The sequence below is a fragment of the Hyperolius riggenbachi genome, chromosome 12 (assembly GCF_040937935.1).
Source record: "Hyperolius riggenbachi isolate aHypRig1 chromosome 12, aHypRig1.pri, whole genome shotgun sequence".
Taxonomy (NCBI): Eukaryota; Metazoa; Chordata; class Amphibia; order Anura; family Hyperoliidae; genus Hyperolius; species Hyperolius riggenbachi.
The window spans coordinates 155,405,821-155,426,213 of record NC_090657.1 but is presented as its reverse complement, the minus strand read 5'-3'; the positions used below and the strand labels follow the sequence as shown (position 1 = coordinate 155,426,213).

The following is a 20,393-nucleotide window of genomic DNA, read 5'->3' as shown; positions in this document are numbered from 1 at the left end:
ATGGGGACAACCAGGCAACTTGCATTGTTTAAGAGGAAATAAATATGTTAGCTTCCATATCCCTAACTTCAGGTTTCCTTTAAAGTGGACCCAAATTAAAAATACAAGATTTCAGAAATAAAATCCATTTTCTAAATTATAATAATAAATAGCAGCCTTTTTTCAGCTGCATGACGACAAATATACAATATTTTACATTTATTGGAGGAACCCCTCCCTTCCTTTGAAATTGCCGGGACAAAATCCGGCAAACTGGTGGAGTAGATGGTGTCCGGCAATGGAGGAATTGCTAATGGCTGCCCCAGGTATAATCCTAGTAATGAAAAGAGAAGGGTGAAAAGCATGTACTGAAATGATAATAGGCTTGAAACAGTGTTTATTTATCTTTGTATGTGTCAGAGTGCTGCAACTAAATATTTATAATTAAAAAAATGTTTGTTTTGGGTCCGCTTTAAGGTTGGACATGTTTTGTGGATTTGTGAACACACTTTATCAGGTCAAAATCAAGGCAAATTTTGATTTTGCCCTGATGAAGTAGATTCACAATACCATGAAATGCATTGTCTGAGCTTTAATAAACCATTGCCTATTTTTGGGGCGTCTTCCTCGGAGCCAGGTTTCACCACGCTCCTCTTTTTTGGAACTGTAATTATTTTACATATTTTGGTGCCTTCTACATGCCAATACCGTTTAAGTTATCTTTATGATCTGGATAGTTACAATACTGAACCTACCTCTGCAGTAGAAATCGATATCTGCCGCCTCTGTGCCATTTTGCCAGGACACAGGAGTTGGGAGGGTGGGTGGTGTCTTATAATAACCAGCACCGGTTGTCAAATGCCCCTGGTATGCCACTGCCTTAGTGTGTGTTCAAGGGGTCCCCAACCCCCAGTCCATACCCCAATGCTGGTTGTGCTGAGCTGGGCTAAGCATAGTTTACACCACAGTACCCCAAACACAGAGTAGCATCACTCAACTCTGCAGGTACCTGTACTTTGTAAAACAGCATGCTGTCTGTAGGGACTCCAGGGGGCAGTAGTAAGGGTGGCTGGGATACTCTGGTCTCTTTCTGGTGCATGCCTCCAAAACACACCAAATCTGGAGGGTAGAGAGAATCCTCTTCTGTGCCCAATTGCTTCCCCTCAGCTTCCTGACATATAGTATAGAAACCCATTTTGTGAACCAGCAAACCTGGCGGAGGGGGCTGCAATTTGGCATGGAAGTGGCTTAGGTGTCCTCTCCCTACCTTCCAAATTTGCTGAGTCTAGCAGACATAGCTACTAGGATCTTGAGCTTTAATAAATTGCGGTTGTTTCTATGGGCATGCGCTTTGAAGGAATTAAGAGCAGCACAAGCTGATGGAAAAAAAAAAAAGTCACTACTGTGCATGTCTTCAATCACAGATCACACTGAGCATGCGTGTGATGCGTGACGTAGGGCAGCACAATCAGACATTGTCCAGAGATATAGGAAAATTGTTATACTCACCTAACAGTCATTTTACTTTCCTAGTGTACCTCTATAGCAGCATATTACTGGGTATTACTCTGCCCTCTACCCTAAATAGGACAAGTTGAACTAAAGGTGACCACTAACGGTCCAATTTCTAGCGAAAAATGGTTCGAGCGATCAGAAATTCTGATCGGATTGGTTGTAAATAATCTCCATCGGTGGACACAATCGATTATGAATGAGTGAAAAAAATGTCGTCCGAATGAATTTTCATCGAACCAAAATTTGGATTTCCTTGTTGGTTGTGATAGATAGGAAGCAAAGATTGGTTCGTTGATGGTCTAGTGAACGATGTATTACAATATTTCCTTCCGATCAGAATTCATCGCTCGAACGATTTTTCACTATAAATTGGACAGTTAGTGGCCAGCTTAAAAGACCACACCCAAATGGCCCCTGATATTCTATGTTACTATCACAAGTCAGAAGCAGTCTGGGTGGGTCCATATGATGCCATGGAGATACACAAGGAAAGGATAATTAGGGGAGTAGAATAATATTCCTATTTCCCTGGTGTCTCCATGGCAGCATACTACTGTGTAATAACTAGACATAAGATGGTAGTGATGCAAAAAAAAATAAAAAAAAAAATAAATTACTGAGTACTACATGCATATATATTTCAAGAAAAGGGTTTCAGAATGAGCTTGCAACTTGAAGAAGAAGCATGTCACTTCAAAACAGCGGGCTGTAGTTGCCTGTGCAATTAACCATTCAATTGCAGCATGTGTTTGGGGATACACAGTCTTTCCCCCTACCTTTCCTTAACTTTGTATCTATGTAACTGTCAGGTTAGCTGCTCCCAGCCCCTCCTCCTGAGTTTCCTGTTTGCATGATAAGAAGTAGCAGATTTGCATATGATTTGCATCTGAATTGAATGCGAAGTGTGCAGAAAATCTATTTAGGTGCTGCACGCTGAGCTGGTGGTCATTTCAGATGAAGCCTTAGGGCTCGTTTCCACTAGTGCAGTGCGAATCGCTGGGATTCCACCGCTGACGAAATCGCATGCGGATGCGATTCCGTGTGCGTTTTTGCCGCGATTTCGCATAGGCAGGGTATATGCGAATTTAACCATGTCACTGCCTGGTTCAATTTACATTAGTTTTCATGCGAATTCGCACGCGAAATCGCGGCAAAAACGCATGTGCGTTTTCCCTATCAAATACATAGCCTGCGAATCGCCTGCATTCCTCACGCAGGCGAATTCTGCAGGCTCTACCGTGCAGAAAATTCCTGCACAGAAAAATGCTGGAAAAAACTGACAAGTGGAAACAGGGCCATCCACTTGTATTGGCTGTGCGAATCCGCATGCAGACAACGCATGCGGATTCGCTCTAGTGGAAACGGGCCCTTAGTGGTATGCGCTGGCATTCTCCTCACTGTAGTTGCCCTCAGCCTATTCTTGACATGTGATTTTATTGCACAAATAAAAAGGAGCTAATTTTTTCACTTTAGCGGTGCTGCTGACAATTCTTTTTTGCTATAGATTTCAAAAGGAAATATTTTAATAACCGATTTAACAGTAGAGATGGCTCGAACTTCTGATTTTCGAACCTCGAACTTTCGCGAACCGCAATAGACTTCAATGGGGAGGCGAACTTTGAAAACTAGAAACATTTATGCTGGCCACAAAAGTGATGGAAAAGAGGTTTCAAGGGATCTAACATCTGAGTTTTTGCATGGCGGAGTGGGATACACGCCAAAGTCCCGGGGAAAAATCTGATTTGACGCACAGCAGCGTTTTAAGGGCAGAAATCACATTGCATGCTAAATTGGAGGCCTAAAGTGCTTTCAAACATATTTCTTGTGTATACATCAATCAAGGAGTGTAATTAGTGTACTGCCTCACACTGACAGACCAAAACTCGCTGTGTAACGCACCGCAAACAGCTGTGTAGTGATGGGCGTGCTGGACTGTTGCGCACCATGGCCAGAGTGCTGGCGATAGCGGTTTTCAAGCCCATATAGTCACCGGGCTGAGGTAGCTCAATGACAGAACAACAGTGACTGTCCAGCTGATCAAATTTGGTCTGTCCACAATGAAGCATCAATATTAATTATCTTGGGTGTGCCGCAGAAGAAACACTCATATAGCCAGCGGTGGCAGAGAATACAGATGGCATTGCTCTCATCCGAGGCAGACGCACACAAAAATTTCCACACCGCTGAGCCCTGGGGTGATGGCACTTTGGTGGTGGCGGCTGACTAAGTATTAAATGGGATGCCAGAATCAGAGCAGGAGAAGGAAGATATGTCACGCTTCTGTGCAGAAGCTGAGGTGTTCTGTGTTAAATCGTCAACTACGTCCTGACAATCTTGGGGGTTGATGGCACGCGCCTTCTGAACACTGTACTTTGGTCCAGGGCCACACAAAATCACGACCTCGAACAGACCTGCCAGTTGGCCTGCCTCTGCCTGTTTTGCATATATTTGGGGGGGGGGGAAATGAAGTGAAAGGTATGCACTGACTTGACTAATACAATGTGCAGTCACACAGGTGCAGTGAACAGGTATGCAGTGACTGGTATCAATACAATGTGCAGCTGTCACACACATAGGTACCGTGAACAGGTGCAGTGACTGGTGCTATATAACACTGTGTGCGCTCACGTAGGTAGGTGCACTGAACAGGTGGGTACGCAGTGATTGGTATTACAAATGCGCAGCTGTCATACACACACACAGGTAGTCACTGAATGCGCTGGGCCTGGCATTGGCACAGTAGGAATTACCAAAAGGCCAAGGTCCAGCAGCTGCGACTGACTGACAGGACTGTATATGCAACACAAGTGTCTGTGGGACACACACACACACACACACACAAAAAAAAAAATAGATTACAAGAACATTAGCTCTCAAAAGAGCTGTTGAGATGTGCTTTTAGCAATAAGTATCAGCAAGGAGCAAGAATAACAAGTCTAACACAAGAACCTAACTAAACTTTCCCTATGTCTACAGCATGTTCTCTCCCTTCTCTAATTACTGCAGCCACGCAAGTTAGTGAAAAGGCTGATGCTGCCTGCCTTTTAAAGGGGGCAGGGGGGGGGCTCCAGGAGGAAATGTAGCCCGACTGGCTACCCTGTGTCTGCTGACTGATGTAGAGGGTCAAAGTTGACCCTAATGATGTAGTATACGGGGCGGTTCGAACTCGCATATAGTTCGCGAACGCAAACCACCTAAGTTCGTGCAAATAAGTTTGCAGCCGAACCATTCTGGCCATCTCTATTTGTCAGTGAAGCAAACAACTTTTTTTCCAAATTCCACAGAAGTTAATGCGACTAGCTCTACACAATAGTGTTTAAGGAATGTGTCTTTTTTCTTCTGTTTTGTATAATCAACCTGTCCTGCTGGAGGCGAGGAAAATAAATAAATATTGGGGACGGTTTGGGTGTGGTCTTTTATAGAGTTCAACTTATCCTGTTTAGAGTAGGGAGCGGAGTAATACCCAATGCCGTCATGGAGACACCAGGGAAACATCTCTGCACAGAGGTGAGGTGTGTATTCATAGTTGAATACAACAAGAAGTTAAAAGGAATACCTTAGTTTTTTGCAAGAAAGTAAACATTTTTAATACACGTGTTCCTTTTAAAGGGCAACTGAAGTGAAAAGAATATGAAGGCTGCCATATGTGTTTTCTTTTAAACAATACCAGTTGCCTGGCAGCCCTGCTTATCTATTTGGCTGCTGTAGTGTGTGAACAATACTAGAAACGAGCATGCAGCTAATCTTGTCAGATCTGACAATGTCAGAATCACCTGCTGCATGCTTGTTCAGGGGCTATGGCTAAAAGTATTAGAGGCATAGGACTAGCAGGATAGCCAGCCAACTGGTATGGTTTACAAGGAAATAAATATGGCAGCCTCTATACCCCTCCACTTCAGTTGTCTTTTAAGTCCACATACCGCCTCTGCACTACTCCTTGCCCTCCATCCATGTCCTTCTCTCCTAAGGTGACTGGCAATTATTTGTCTAACAAGTCAAAGAATTATGTTGGAGGAAGAGGCAGTGACTTAGAAGCTGATCCTTCCTGTTTCCACCCCTCTTCGGCCCACTGCCACCCCCTTCTTGCACGTCATAAGTCTCCCTCTGTGCTGCACTCCTTCTGCACCCGTGAAACGTGCCTGTGAACTGCAGAAGTGAGTGCAGAAGACAGGGCTCATGTCACGGTCTGGAGACTGCAGGGGTGACCGAGCCATGCACAAGAGCTCTCTGCACATACTCCTCTAATCTTCCATGGCTGTACCCAGAGCTGGTACAAGGTCCTCCAGCACCCAAGGCTGAGACACCAAAGTGCGCCCCCCCATCCCTCCCACCCCAGCCGTCACACACTAATTGCTTTTAGAGGAAAAGGCACCCCAGAGCCCCCAATCTCCCCAACACAATCTCTAGTTATCTAGCTTGAAGTTACTGCCATGTATCCCCTTTTCTAAGTTCTCTCTGCTTTAAACACAATAGGGGAATGATAGCTGGGCGAGTTGTGCGCCACCTCCTACAATGCGCCCAGAGGCTGGAGCCTCTCTCGCCTCTGCCCGGTCCTGGCTGTACCTGAGAATGCACGCTGTATGTGCACACCGCTAGGCCCCAGAAGCACTTCCGGGGTCGCAGCCATCTTAGGGCAGAATGATAAAATAATGTAAAAAAAATTCACATAAAACAGCATCAGGAAGTGGCAAAAATAAGAAGCCTGGAGTACTGAATGCTAAAGGAAGCAGGGGATACTTTTTTTAATACTATTTGATGTGTCACAGATCTGCTTTAAAGTGAACCCGAGGTGAAAATAAACTGATGAGATAAATTATATTTATCCTCCTACTCCTAAAAATGACTTTAAAAAAGGACATTAAAGTAAATATATATAAAAAAAAAAAAATATGAGTTTTACTCACCTGGGGCTTCCAATAGCCCCCTGCAGCTGTCCGGTGCCCTCGCCGTCTCCCTCCGATCCTCCTGGCCCCGCCGGCAGCCACTACCTGTTTCGGTGACAGGAGCTGACAGGCTGGGGACGCGAGTCATTCTTCGCGTTCCTGGCCACAATAGCGCCATCTATGCTGCTATAGCATATATCATATACCATATAGCAGCATAGAGGGTGCTAATGTGTCTGGGAGCGCGAAGAATCACTCGTGTCCCCAGCCTGTCAGCTCCTGTCACCGAAACAGGAAGTGGCTGCCGGTGGGGCAAGGAGGATCGGAGGGAGACGGCGAGGGCACCGGACAGCTGCAGGGGGCTATTGGAAGCCCTAGGTGAGTAAAACTCATTTTTTTTTTGACTTAAGTGTCCCTTTAAGTATCCCAGGGTTTTCTTTTATATTTAAACATTCACAAGGTAGCTTGAATGTTTTACTGTCTCTAATCAGTAGCAGTCTATTAAGTGAAAATACATGAACTATTGACCCTGTCCTCAGAAGTTGTATTCTGCCAGGAAAACTTTTATGGCTGTAATTTGCTTATCAGTGATGTTTACTATATTCCCAACAAGGTGCTGACAAGACAGAAGCTGTCACTTCCATGCCTACAAATTAACTCTTTCAGGCAGCAAAATAAAACAAGTAAAACAGCCTGGTTATTAATATGTTTTGTACTGTATATACACCTGTTTACCTCATGTCACATATGACCTCAGGTTCTCTTTAAGTAACTGTGTGGGATTTACTTGTAATTCATCTTATAAATTATATTAAAAAGGTTTTAAACCATTTATATGTTCACTGCACTTCCCCTTACCTGAAACCGGTTTTCTTCAACGTAGGCCTTCTACAAGGAGAACATTTCCAAATAAGAGTTTTCAGTAAACACATGCCCATTATCTGATCAATGCAGCTCATGTGTTGATGTCAAAGCTAAACAGGTTTTCTGGCCGCTGGTTTACAGTAGGATATGGATTTCAGTATGCAGATAATGCCACCGATACTTGAGGCATGCTAAAAGTCAAATGTTTAATTCAGATATCAGAAACTATTGAAAGTGATTTTCTGTTCTAGGAGAGTAAAATTAGAAAAGAATACAAACTTTTTTTTTTCCCACTGTACTGCACAAGAGACTGAAGACCATTTTCCATGATTAAAGGGACTCCGAGCTCAAATTAAAATAGAAAATGGTACTCGCCTTGGGCTTTCTGCAGCCCAGTGTAGGTCCGTAGTGTTCCACGCCGGCGTCCTGGCTCTTCTCCCATCACCTCCTCAGAAATGGCTGACGTCACCACGCCGGCCGGCGTGACAGTACGGCGCATGCGCGGTTTAACCACTTCAGCCTACAGCTTCGAAAATCTTATGCATCCAAGCAATGTTCACCTCCCATTCATTCGCTAATAACTTTATCGCTACTTATCAAAATTAATTGATCTATATCTCGTTTTTTCCGCCACTAATTAGGCTTTCTTTAGGTAGTACATTTTGCTAAGAGCCACTTTACTGTAAATACATTTTAACAGGAAGATTAAGATAGAAATGGAAAAAAAACATTATTTCTCAGTTTTTAGCCATTATAGTTTAAAATTAATACATGCTACAGTAATTAAAACCCATGCATTTTATGTGCCCATTTGTCCCGCTTATTACACCATTTAAATTACGTCCCTATCACAATTTATGGCGCCGATATTTTATTTAGAAATAAAGGTGCATTTTTTCAATTTGCGTCGATCACTATTTACAAGCTTATAATTTTAAAAAATGTAATAAGATACTCTCTTGACATGTATATTTAAAAAGTTCAGACCCTTAGGTAACTATTTATGTAGTTTTTTTTTTTTAATTGTAATTTTTTTTATTATTTTTTTTAATACAAAAATGTATTTGGGTAATTTTAGTTTGGGAGGTAAATAGCCAATTTTAGATGTAAAATAATGTATTTTTTATTCAATACAGGTATGTGGGTGCAGTTTACTATTTGGCCACAAGATGGCCACATTCAAAAAGTTCCTAGATGCGAACGATGTCGCATCTAGGAACTAAAATGAAGAGAAGTTGTTTCCTGGGGGCAGAAATACCACGCTCTCTGATGAGAAAGCGTCGGTATTTCTGCCGGGGACTTGGATCGGTGAATGGGAATTATATTCCCATTCACTGATCGGGGGGGCAGCGGGAGGTAGCGGGGGCGCGCGCGGGCGCGCGCCCGATCGCGCGCAACACACGGCTGCAGCACCACTGCCTATCTGGACGGATATATGCGTCCAGATATGGCGAAGTGGTTAATTACGCATGCGCTGTACTGACACACTGGCCGCCATGATGTTTGAGGAAGAGGAGCCCGACACTCGGGGCAAGTGTTGCCCGGCTGCCGCCGGCAAGCCATTTCTGAGGAGGTGAAGGGAGAAGAGCCAGGAGGCCGGCGTGGGACACTACCGACCTACACTGGGCTGCAAAAAGCCCCAGGTGAGTACCATTTTCTGTTTTAATTTGAGCTCGGAGTCCCTTTAAGGCACCAATAATGAAATTAAGCCTTTATATTTCATAGCATCTAAGTAGATTGTATTTATGGACACACATCTGTTAATGCTTCCAGAAGCACCTGCTTTACTCTGCACATAGCTTTGAACAGACCTACTTAGTCCTCATAAATGCTACTGAAATATGTTAACTGTTATGAAATTGATGTACAGAGTACCCGGTGTAATGCTGGGGGGGTCATACTTTCTGACCACCCAGCACAACAAGGCTAAGAGCTGGATAATGGAAGAGGTTACACAGGCTGCCCAGAGCAACTACAGCTCTGGGCTTCTGATATCGCTACAAATAAAACACAATGGCAGCGCAGTGCTATGTTGCGCTGCAATCGTTCACACTGTGCTGCCTTAGGGATAGCAAGCATTCAGACAGGTACAAGACAGGACTATAGATTGGAGCGTAACTAGTAGCAACCGCAGCTCACAGTCACGTCCACAGAAGCAGAGCAAGCAGGCTAACAAAAGTCACCAGCAAGCATCCACCCAGGCAAGACTACAGGATAGAACATAACTAAGCCCCCTTTAAATGCAGGTATAGAGTTTGCCATAACAGGAAGTCGTTATGGCAAACTCTATACCTGCATTTAAAGGGGGCTTAGATGCTTTCCTTGCATTGAAAGACATCCATGGCTACAATTACTAGGTTATGCCTAATGATGTTGATTCAGGGATTTTATCTGATTGCCATCTGGAGTCAGGAAGGAATTTTTTCCCTTTTGGGGCTAATTGGACCATGCCTTGTGGGGGTTTTTTCGCCTTCCTCTGGATCAACAGGGGTATGTGGGGGACGGGCTGGAGTTGTACTTTGTACTGGTTGAACTCGATGGACGTATGTCTTTTTTCAACCAAAATAACTATGTAACTATGTAATAGCAACTGCAGCCAATAGTTACGTTCCCAGAAACTAGAGTAGCAGAAATACTACAGGCACCAACATGGTGATGGCAGAATCCAAGTTATCTGGATAATGGAATTTACTGATCCACCGTGGATGCAGCGAACGTCCATCAAGCATGGAACTAGGCAATACACAATAATAAGAAAAATAACAAACGGCTCAACTAACGGATAAAGATATATTAGCAGTCTGCATATATATTTATCAAGAACTAGCTAAAGCACAAGTAATAAGGTCGCATAGAACTACAATAACAGAACTATACAGAGTAACAAGGTGCCCAGTAGATAAGTGTACTGACCACTATGACGGGCGGGGTATGAAATGGGAGGCAGACCTTTATGCTGGCATAAGCCAATGGATGCAGGCATGCAAATCCCCACACAGCTGAATGGTAATCACTCAATCCTGAGCTGGCTTGATTACCATTTGCTAGCTGGCTGTGAATGCAAAGGACCCCTATAAGAAATACATGCAGTATTATGTAAGAACATGCATGCAGGAAATCCAGGGCTATCTGGCCGCAGCTCAGCTGCAACAAGCAATTGGTGGAATGATGACAGCATCCTGAGCTGCCCAGAACTGCAGAGTGTTTGCAAATGACAATGAGACATATTGCAAATGCACAACCGAATGCAAGCAGATAAGCCAGAACTGTCCGTTTGCAGCTCCACTGCAACAGACAGAATACGCTACAGAAGGGATCCTTACACCCGGCAAGCTCATGGTGAACTAGAACTCCCAGGAGTGTGCAAGGGGCTAAGAGAGACCAAAAAGCATACTAAGGCCTAGTGCACACCAGAGCGGTTCTGCTGCGGTTTGCGATCCGCTTGCGGGTGCGGATCCGCTAGGGTAATGTATCTCAATGGGCTGGTGCACACCAGAGTGGGAGGCGTTTTGCAGAAACGCATACTCCCGGGCTGCTGCAGATTTTGGATTGCGGATGCGTTTCTGCCTCAATGTTAAGTATAGGAAAAACGCAAACCGCTCTGAAAAACGGCACTTCAGAGCGGTTTGCCAGGCGTTTTTTTGTTACAGTAGCTGTTCAGTAACAGCTTTACTGTAATAATACATGAAATCTACTACACCAAAAACGCTTCACAAAACCACAAAATGCTAGCTGAAATGCTACAGAAAAAGAAAAAGTTTCAAAATCTGCTAGCATTTTGCGGATCTGCTAGCGGTTTTTGGTGTGCACCAGGCCTTACTGAGGTGATTTGAAAAACAGAAGTTTGCTGGTATTACACACTCCTGGGCGTTCTGGTTCACCATGAGCTTGCTAGGTATTCTGTAAATCTGGGTGTTTCAAATCCTACCCCATAGAGCCACATTAATCCATGCCTTGCACTGATGATGACCAACAAATCTGAAACATGTTGGATTAGTGTGGCTCTGTAATATTAACAAGCTGACACATCATTGCATTCCAGTGGTTCTGGAGGTGTGGTTAGCTTTCAAGGACATTAAAGATGATTTGCATATTCAGCAGTGAGGCATTGTGGGAAACATCATATGCTCACTCCAACCTGAATAATTGTAAATACCTTTTGTTTCAAGAAGGCAATCTTCTGAAATTGATGTATTGTACAATCAAATCTTTCAGTTTAGGTGGACTTAAATGAAGAAGTTTCTCTCTAGCCAGCCATACTCTATCTTCTAGCTTGGAGTGTCTGCCAATTTTGGTGCTTTGTTAAAGGTGTTGGGGTTCAGCCTTGTAGTCTGATCAGTTGCTGTTATATACAGTAGGGTCCAGATTATCTGGAGCTCAACTAACCAGAACTCTCAATTCTCAAACAACAAAAATCCACAGCAGTACTCACAGTGATCGAGGCCAACTTCCAAGGCTGTTCATGGGCTCTGCTGTGCTTAAAGAGAACCTGATCTGAAACATCTCTGGTTCCATACTTATCTGGGGCTTCCTTAACCCCCCCCTGAGGCCACTCGGTCCCTTGCCGTCTCCTCAGGTGGCTCCTGTCCTTTGCAGTACAGCCCGGTAGCCTGGCCGAGTCACGCTTTGTTGAGCATGCAACATCGCCGGGAGAGTTCTGCACCTGTGCAATAGCAATAAAAATGATACATTTTTTTATAAATTTGCATTTTTAGAATTTTTTATTCATGCACAGAGGAATATATATATATATATATATATATATATATATATATATATATATATATATATATATATATATATATATATATATATATATATATATATATATATATATATATATATACCAATACCATTTTCTTTGACCTGTTGGTTTAACAAAGCATTTCTGTCCACAGAACTTCCACTGGCTGGATGTTTTTTACACTACTCTGAGTAACATCTAAAGACTGATCACAAAATGGGAGGATGTGCCCCAATATAGTAGGCAATGGGTAAACTTGGGTAAAGAAAACATTTTTGCATGGGTAATGAATTTTTTTTAGTCTGAGGTGGGAGGTTTAAAGATAATTGTATTTGACACAGGAAAAGGCGACACGTTTCATGAGACCTGCCCGCTTCCTCAGGTCTACAGTACAGTATCTTATGCAGCTGCACGCACAGACTGGGAACACCTAGAGAGCTGCAAAAGCTGTTTTTGGTTTCCTTTTTCCTCACCTGGTTCCTGTGGTTCATCACCTGAATTTCATTGACCGGATACCCTTCATCTAGAGACTGATGTGTGTGAGACTCTCAGCAAATCTGCAGTTACAGAAATACACAAACCATCCTGACTGTCACCAGCAATCGTGCCATGGTCAAAATTAATGAGATGTATTTGATGTGTATTTGATGTGAACATTAGCTGCAGCTCCCGTATCTGTATGATTTTTGCATTGAACTGCTGGCTTCAATAACTAGGTGGACAGGTTTTCCTAATAACAGGGGTGTTGCAAGCCCCAAAGATCAGTGGCACGTGCCCTGGGTCTATTCTGGGGTGCCCCGGATGTCCTCCAGGCAGAGTTAGCTGTGGTGCCTCAATGGCAGGCATGCTGGGAGCTGTGGTGCATCAATCTGGGGTATGCTGGCTGCTGTGGTGCCTCTATGTGGGCATGCTGGGTGCTGTGCTGCCATGCTGGGTGCTGTAAACATTTAGGGGGGCATGCAGGGAGCTGTCAGTTTTCTATGGGGGCTTGCTGACAGTTGAGGTGCCTCAATGGGAGGCCCGTGGGAGGATGGGAGGGGGTCCACTAGAAGGTCAGAAAAAGCTATGGGGAACTGTTAAGTTCATGTAAATTTGGCTTCAACCATGACCACAACCACATTCTGGTGCGTGGCCACACCAGTTTTCCGGCCGGAGTGCCCAAAAGCAGAGATGTGCTCACGAGTAGTTAGCTACTCGAATTAGTGATTCTAATGAGGCTTAATTGCCTCGGGTGTGTGCCTGGGAGACAGGGGGTTAATTATCCAGATGTCCGCCGCTTCTATGTGTATCACGAATTCGAGTAGCTAACTACTCGTGAGCACATCCCTGCCCAAAAGTGCCCCGGATCTCTTTAGGATCCTAGCAACGCCCCTGCCTAATAAACTGGTTTTTGAGTGCATAATCACAAGTAAACTTGTAAGTGCTGACTGATTGGTATCTCAGTACGTCTGACCATTCCCATTTGTTTCAACATCTCTTACCCATCCCTTTTCTGTCTTCTAATCAACGTACAAATCTCTGTGTTCTATTCTAAGCCTAGAACTCTATAATACGGTCTTGTTCTGACGCCAATAAATACACACAGTTCATGGGAGATGACACAAACCATGCAGGGAGACGGCAGCCAGACACTGTGACATTTCACTGCAGCAGCCTATCAGATCTGAGAAACAATGGCATTCCTTATTTTTTTACAAACTAGTCCCAGACACGCACAATGTTCCAGTGTCCCGAAGATGCTGCGGTGGGAGTCACAAAGCTCGATTGTGAGCATCAGCCACAAGGAGAGCGGGAAATATTGCAAAGATCTAGGCCATATGTCAGACAGTACAACTTCGTAAACAAGTGGTGTTACAGTGTGTACTGTAAACTTCATGCAAAAATAAGTTACAGCTAAAATAATATTGATCAAGGCACATGTTCAGTTTGATAGGGTAATATATATACAGCATATAAGCATTGCAAACTGTTAGACAGAATACCTGTTTCTTCGTCAGATTTTTCTCAAAAGTACACTGAATCTGTCTTCATCGTGGTTGTAGCTGGTGAATGTATCAGTCAGGTGTCACATAAAGTGCACAGCAAAACAATAGATAGCAGGCTGCTTTTCAAAGCATAAGGCCTCCTTTCCACGAACTGTTGAGCTGTGTGCTCAGCAAGCAGTTACCAGGCAGAATTAGGCCTCTTTTCCCCGAACTGTTTCTAGGTAGTGAGAATACCTCTCAAACTCTTACAACTGCTCACTGCTGCCTGGCAACTGCTCACTGCTGCCTGGCAACTGCTCACTGCTGCCTGGCAACTGCTCACTGCTGCCTGGCAACTGCTTGCTGAGCACACAGCTCAACAGTTCATGGAAAAGAGACCTTAAGCAGTTATCATGCAGCAACAGGCAGTTACTAGGCAGCAGTGAGCAGTTGAGAGAGTTTGAGAGGCATTTCACTGCCTATCAGCAGTCCGTGGAAAGGAGGGCTAAGAGGGGCAAATTAGGATTCACACCTGGGACAATTAAAATAATGCTAATTGATTGCAATATGCTAAATTACTTGGGTGCTGTGCATAAAAATTATAATAACTATGATACACGCACAGCTTAGACCAAATGCAAGTAAAAAAAATGTATTGGGCTCTATTCACTAACAGGCAAAAACACTGCAAAATTTTACCGCTATATTTCCGCCACCGGTAAACTCCGCATTTTTTCCACATTCACTAATATTTTCGGTAATAATATCGGTAAATAACGACGAAATGGTGCGCCTGAACATTTTTGAGAATGGATTTTTTTATTGCGGAAAATACCGACTTTTGCGGAAATTTTTCCGCATGAATCCCGCACTTTTACCGCATGCGGAAAAAACATGCAGAACATTTTGAGAATTTCAACTTGATGGTATTTTGGTCGCAAACTTCCCGCATGTGCTTTACCGCATGCGGGAAGTCTTTGAGAATAGAGCCCATTGGGCTCTATTCTCAATGACTTCCCGCATGCGGTAAAGTCAGTGTGGGAAATTTGCGACCAAAACATCGCAATGTTGAGATTCACAAAATTTTCCGCATGTTATTTCCGCATGCGGTAAATGTGCGGTAGTAATGCGGAAAAAGTTCCGCAAAAGTCGGTATTTTCGCCGGCGCATTATTTCAGCGTAAATTACCGATTTTTTACCACCTACAAGTAGTAGGTGATATATTTCGCATCCCATTGATTTTAATGATGTCTGGAGGCTTAAGTGCTGTGCTTGGTGGACTTTGAAATTTTTTTTTTAACTATTTTTCATGTAACCTTTTTACAGCACATTTTCTGCATGTTTACCGCACGTTTAATTGCTGTTTCCGCACTCTTTTTACCGCATGCGGAAAACATGCGGAAAATTTTAGTGAATGCAGCAAAAAATGCGGAGATTACCGCTGGCGGTAATTTTGCGGTAATATTTTGCGGTGATTTGGCCTCTTTGAGAATAGAGCCCAATGGGCTCTATTCTCAAAGAGCCACATTTTCCGCAAAATTTTACCGCTATATTCCCGCCATCGGTAAACTCCGCATTTTTTCCACATTCACTAATATTTTCCGCATGTTTTCCGCATGCGGGGAAAAAGATGCGGAAACAGCCATTATTCATGCGGGAATCATGCGGTAAAAAGGTTGCATGAAAAAGTGTAAAAAAAAAAAAAAAAAAAAAAAGTTAAAGTCCAGCAAGCACAGCTCTTTAGGGTTCGTATAGACGTCCGATAAAGATCGTTCGTTACGAACGATTCGTGACGTTTACACGATATTCAAATTAGACTGAAAAGATCGTTCGTAATGAACGATTGTGTACACACGTGAGCGATATAAGTATAAAGTACTGAACGACGAACGATTAAAAAATGCGTGCGCAAACGGAAGTGACGTTATGACAGGCAATAAGAACATGCGTTATCGGACGATCTTTGTACACACTGCAACGATTGAACGATTATCTTTCGAAAAAATCCGCCGGGTTGGATCGGTGGGATTGAACGATAACGGTCGTTATCGTCCAAAAAAACGTTCGTTGGAAAATTTGGAGCGCACGATTATCGGTCCGATTGTCGTTATCGTTCGTTTTCGAACGATCGTTATCGTACGTGTGTACTCAGCTTAAGCCTCCAGACTTCATTAAAGTCAATGGGATGCGGAATATATCACCTACTACTTGTAGGTGATAAAAAAAAAAAAATCGGTAATTAACGACGAAATGATGCGCCTGAACATTTTTGAGAATTTATATTTTATTGCGGAAAATACCAACTTTTGCGGAAATTTTTCCTCATGAATCCCGCACTTTTATCACACTTTTTCCGCATGCGGAAAAAACATGCGGAACATTTTGAGAATTCCAACTTGACGGTATTTTGGGTGCAAACTTCCCGCGTGTGCTTTACCGCATGCGGGAAGTCTTTGAGAATAGAGCCCAGTGTAGCAAAAGAACTGAAAAAGTGGTCAGACAAGGCAAATACTATCGGAGCAGTGCTTTTCAGCGCTGCTAGATTTGGGCGCAGCCAGCGCCGCCATAGATTATAATGGGAATTAGTCTATAGCGGCGCCCAGTGAGTAACATCGGCTCCGTCACAAGATGGAGCCAAAGTTGCTTAAAAAACACAATAATTCGGCCTCCAGCAATCGCTGGAAGCCAAATTATTTCATTCCCCCACTATCCATGGCGGCCTGGAGGGGGAATAGTAATTAAAACGGCCCGGACTTGTGCAGAAGCAGGATCAGCCATATACCGCTGTATCCTGCGCCCAAGTCTACCGGCGCCGATTTCAAATGTACTTAAATACTATATACAGATAGTAATAATATCGATATAGCAATGGTTGTGAGTCAAATGGCGTAATGAATACAAAAGTAGGAGAGCCCAACATGAGGCTTGCCATAACATGCAAAGGGACACAAAACAATGTGGAATAATTTAACGCAACAACAATTCTAGCAAATGCATAAGCAAAATACAGCAACAATGACCAAAATTGCAATAAGAGTTCAGAGTGTCAAGGAGGTACATCAACCGCAATATTACCCAGACGGCAGAGCCGGCCCTAGACTTTTTGCCGCCTGAGGCAAATTTAAAAAAAAAAATTGCCACCGCCGCCCCTCCCCCCCCCCTCAGGGGGGGGGCCGCTCTGGGGGGCCGCCGAGCTGGAGGGGTAGCTGGCAGGACGGGGGTATTGGGCCAGCGGCGGGGAGGGGGGTCGGACCCCCCCCTCCCTCGCCTGGGTCCCCCGTCCTCCGCTCCCCTCCAGCCTAAATAGACGCAGCCGTATTTGTAAGACGCACGGGCGGGGAGGACACTCACCTCTTCCCAGCATGCGCTCCACTGACATCACTTCCTGCAGCGTTGCAGGAAGTGATGTCAGTGGAGCGCACGCTGGAGCGAGGAGGAGGTGAGTGTCTCCCCGCCCGTGCCTCTTACATATACGGCTGCGTCTATTTAGGCTGGAGGGGAGCGGAGGACGGGGGACCCAGGCGAGGGAGGGGGGGGGGTCCGACCCCCCTCCCCGCCGCTGGCCCAATACCCCCGTCCTGCCAGCTACCCCTCCAGCTCGGCGGGCCGGCTCCCCGCACCCACGGACGGGCGGGTGCCGCCCCTGGAAATTTGCCGCCTGAGGCAAAAGTTTCACCCCGCCTCATGAGCGGGCCGGCCCTGCCAGACGGCGTACGGCGATTCGGAACAAAACCTTTATCAATGGGTTAACAGCATGGAGGCAGCTAAAGCCAAATTCAAAGCATCACTGCATAAGGGCCACTAGGAATTGCAAATCACAATCGCTTGCGTTTTATGCAAGCATTTTGTAAGCAATTTCCAGCGATTTTTGTAGCAATTTTACAAAAATATTAGCTTTTTGTGAGCGATTGTGATTTCAATTTTAAAGCATTATGGGTAAAACAAGGGCTTGTGGGTACCTCTCGCACTTTAAAAATCACACACAAAGCGCCGTGTAGAGACTCATTAGTGATTTGATGGTGCTTACAAACTTTACATTTGAACACAAATGCTCACAAAATGCTGCATGTCCTGCTTTTGCAATTACCCTAATCACAATCGCTCCAGTGGGTTCCTCCCAATTCACTTACATTGGCAAAGCATTTTTGGAATTCGTCAGCAATTTATGGCTATCCAAAACCACGGCCAAAAGCGCTGTAGTGGGTCCTAACAGCAGAAAACACCTTTCCAGGTGAGGATCTGGAGTTGTAGGCTTTAAGCCTCTTTTCCATGGACTTTTGAGCTGTCTGCTCATCAAGCAGATACCAGGCAGCAGTGAGCAGTTATCAGGCAGTTGTGAGAGTTTTAGGGCTCGTTTCCACTATCGCGAATCTGCATGCGTCCAACGCATGCAGATTCGCACATGGTATGCAAGTGGGTGGGCCTGTTTCCACTGTAGCGTTGGTGATGTGCGTTTTTTTCAGCGGTAAAAAAACGCACAAAAGAGCCAACGAATTCGCCTGCGAGTGGAATGCATGCGAATCGCCGCTAATGTATTTAATAGTAAAAACGCATGCGTTTGTTACATGCGTTTTTACCCGCGATTTCGCGTGCGATTTCGCACCTTTTTCAATTTTATTTTGCCCTGGCAGTGTCATGGTTAATTTCGCATGGCACCCTGCCATGCGAAATCGCGGGTAAAAACGCATGTGGAAACGCATCCGCATGCGTTTTTACAAGCGTCGGAATGCGGCCGAAATCGCGTCGCAACAGTGGGAACGAGCCCTTAGGCCTCCTTCCCACGGACCGCTGATAGGCAGTGAAATGCCTCTTAAACTCTCTCAACTGCTCTCTGCTGCCTAGTAACTGCTTGTTGTTGCATGATAAGTGCTTAGTTCTGCCTGGTAACTGCTTGCTGAGCACACAGCTCAACAGTTCGTGGAAAGGAGGCCCTTAGGCACTAATGTGCTCAGCAAGCAGTTAACAGGCAGAAGTAAGCAGTTGAGAGAGTTTGAGAGGCATTTCACTGCCTATCAGCGGTCCGTGGAAAGGAGGCCTTAGGGTATGTCTCTACCAGCTTTGCACATCAGAGACTGAAATCTTTGCCCATTCTTCTTTGCAAAAGAGCTCCAGCTCAGTCAGATTAGATAGACAGCGTTTGTGAACAGCAGTTTTCAGATCTTGCCACAGATTCTCAATTGGATTTAGATCTGGACTTTGACTGGGCCATTCTAATACATGGATATGTTTTGTTTTAAACCATTCCATTGTTGCCCTGGCTTTATGTTTAGGGCCGTTGTCCTGCTGGAAGGTGAACCTCCACCCCAGTCTCAAGTCTTTTGCAGACTCCAAGAGGTTTTCTTCCAAGATTGCCCTGTATTTGGTTCCATCCATCTTCCCATCAACTCTGACCAGCTTCCCTGTCCCTGCTGAAGAGAAGCACCCCCAGAGCATGATGCTGCCACCACCATATTTGACAGTGGGGATGGTGTGTTCTGAGTGATGTGCAGTGTTAGTTTTCAGGCACGCATAGGCCTGGTGCACACCAAAAACCGCTAGCAGATCCGCAAAATGCTAGCAGATTTTGAAACGCTTTTTCTTATTTTTCTGTAGCGTTTCACCTAGCATTTTGCGGTTTTGTGAAGTGTTTTTGGTGTAGTAGATTTCTGATATTGTTACAGTAAAGCTGTTACTGAACAGCTTATGTAACAAAAATGCCAGCAAAACCGCTCTGAACTGCCGTTTTTCAGAGCGGTTTGCGTTTTTCCTATACTTTACATTGGAGGCAGAAACGCTGCAGCAATCCAAAATCTGCAGCAGCCCAGGAGTATGCGTTTCTGCAAAACACCTCCCGCTCTGGTGTGCACCACCCCATTGAATATAAATAGGAGACACCGAGAGCCCAATATAGTGTAGCATGTATTGGAAACCGTGGATAAATGTAAGTGTGAGATGAATATACTCACAAGCGTGGGTTACCTCTTAGGCAACCACTGTAGATGCAGGTGAGGAGATTAGACTTGTCCTCACTCAGGATTAAGATGTCGCTCTCTGTAGATCAGGAAAGTAGGGGTAGGTCACTCCTCCACCAGGGGTGGACACAGTATTATCGTAAGAGAACAGAGGCGCCAGCAGGATAAAAGGTAATAAAATTTAAAAATTTGCTGTGAGGCAGTGGTGGACTTACCTCCGGAAAGCAGACTCAAAATACTGTCTGAATTAAACAAATAAATGTATTATTGGTACCCCAAAAGATGCAACACGTTTCGCAGGCACAGCCCGCCCCATCAGGCAATAAGGTAGGGGACAAACAGTAGCTCGTCAGTAGCACGAATGGCACCTCTGGGACTGTTTGTCCCCTACCTTATTGCCTGATGGGGCGGGCTGTGCCTGCGAAACGCGTTGCATCTTTTGGGGTACCAATAATAAATTTATTTGTTTAATTCAGACAGTATTTTGAGTCTG

The 20,393-nt window shown here is 44.5% G+C and overlaps 1 protein-coding gene across 3 annotated transcripts in view; it reads left to right on the top strand.

Annotated features, from left to right (window-relative positions):
* ST6GALNAC2 (ST6 N-acetylgalactosaminide alpha-2,6-sialyltransferase 2) overlaps positions 1-20,393 on the top strand; it is a 230,125-nt gene that overhangs the window by 170,640 nt on the left and 39,092 nt on the right. The gene's annotated exons all lie outside the window — the stretch shown is intronic.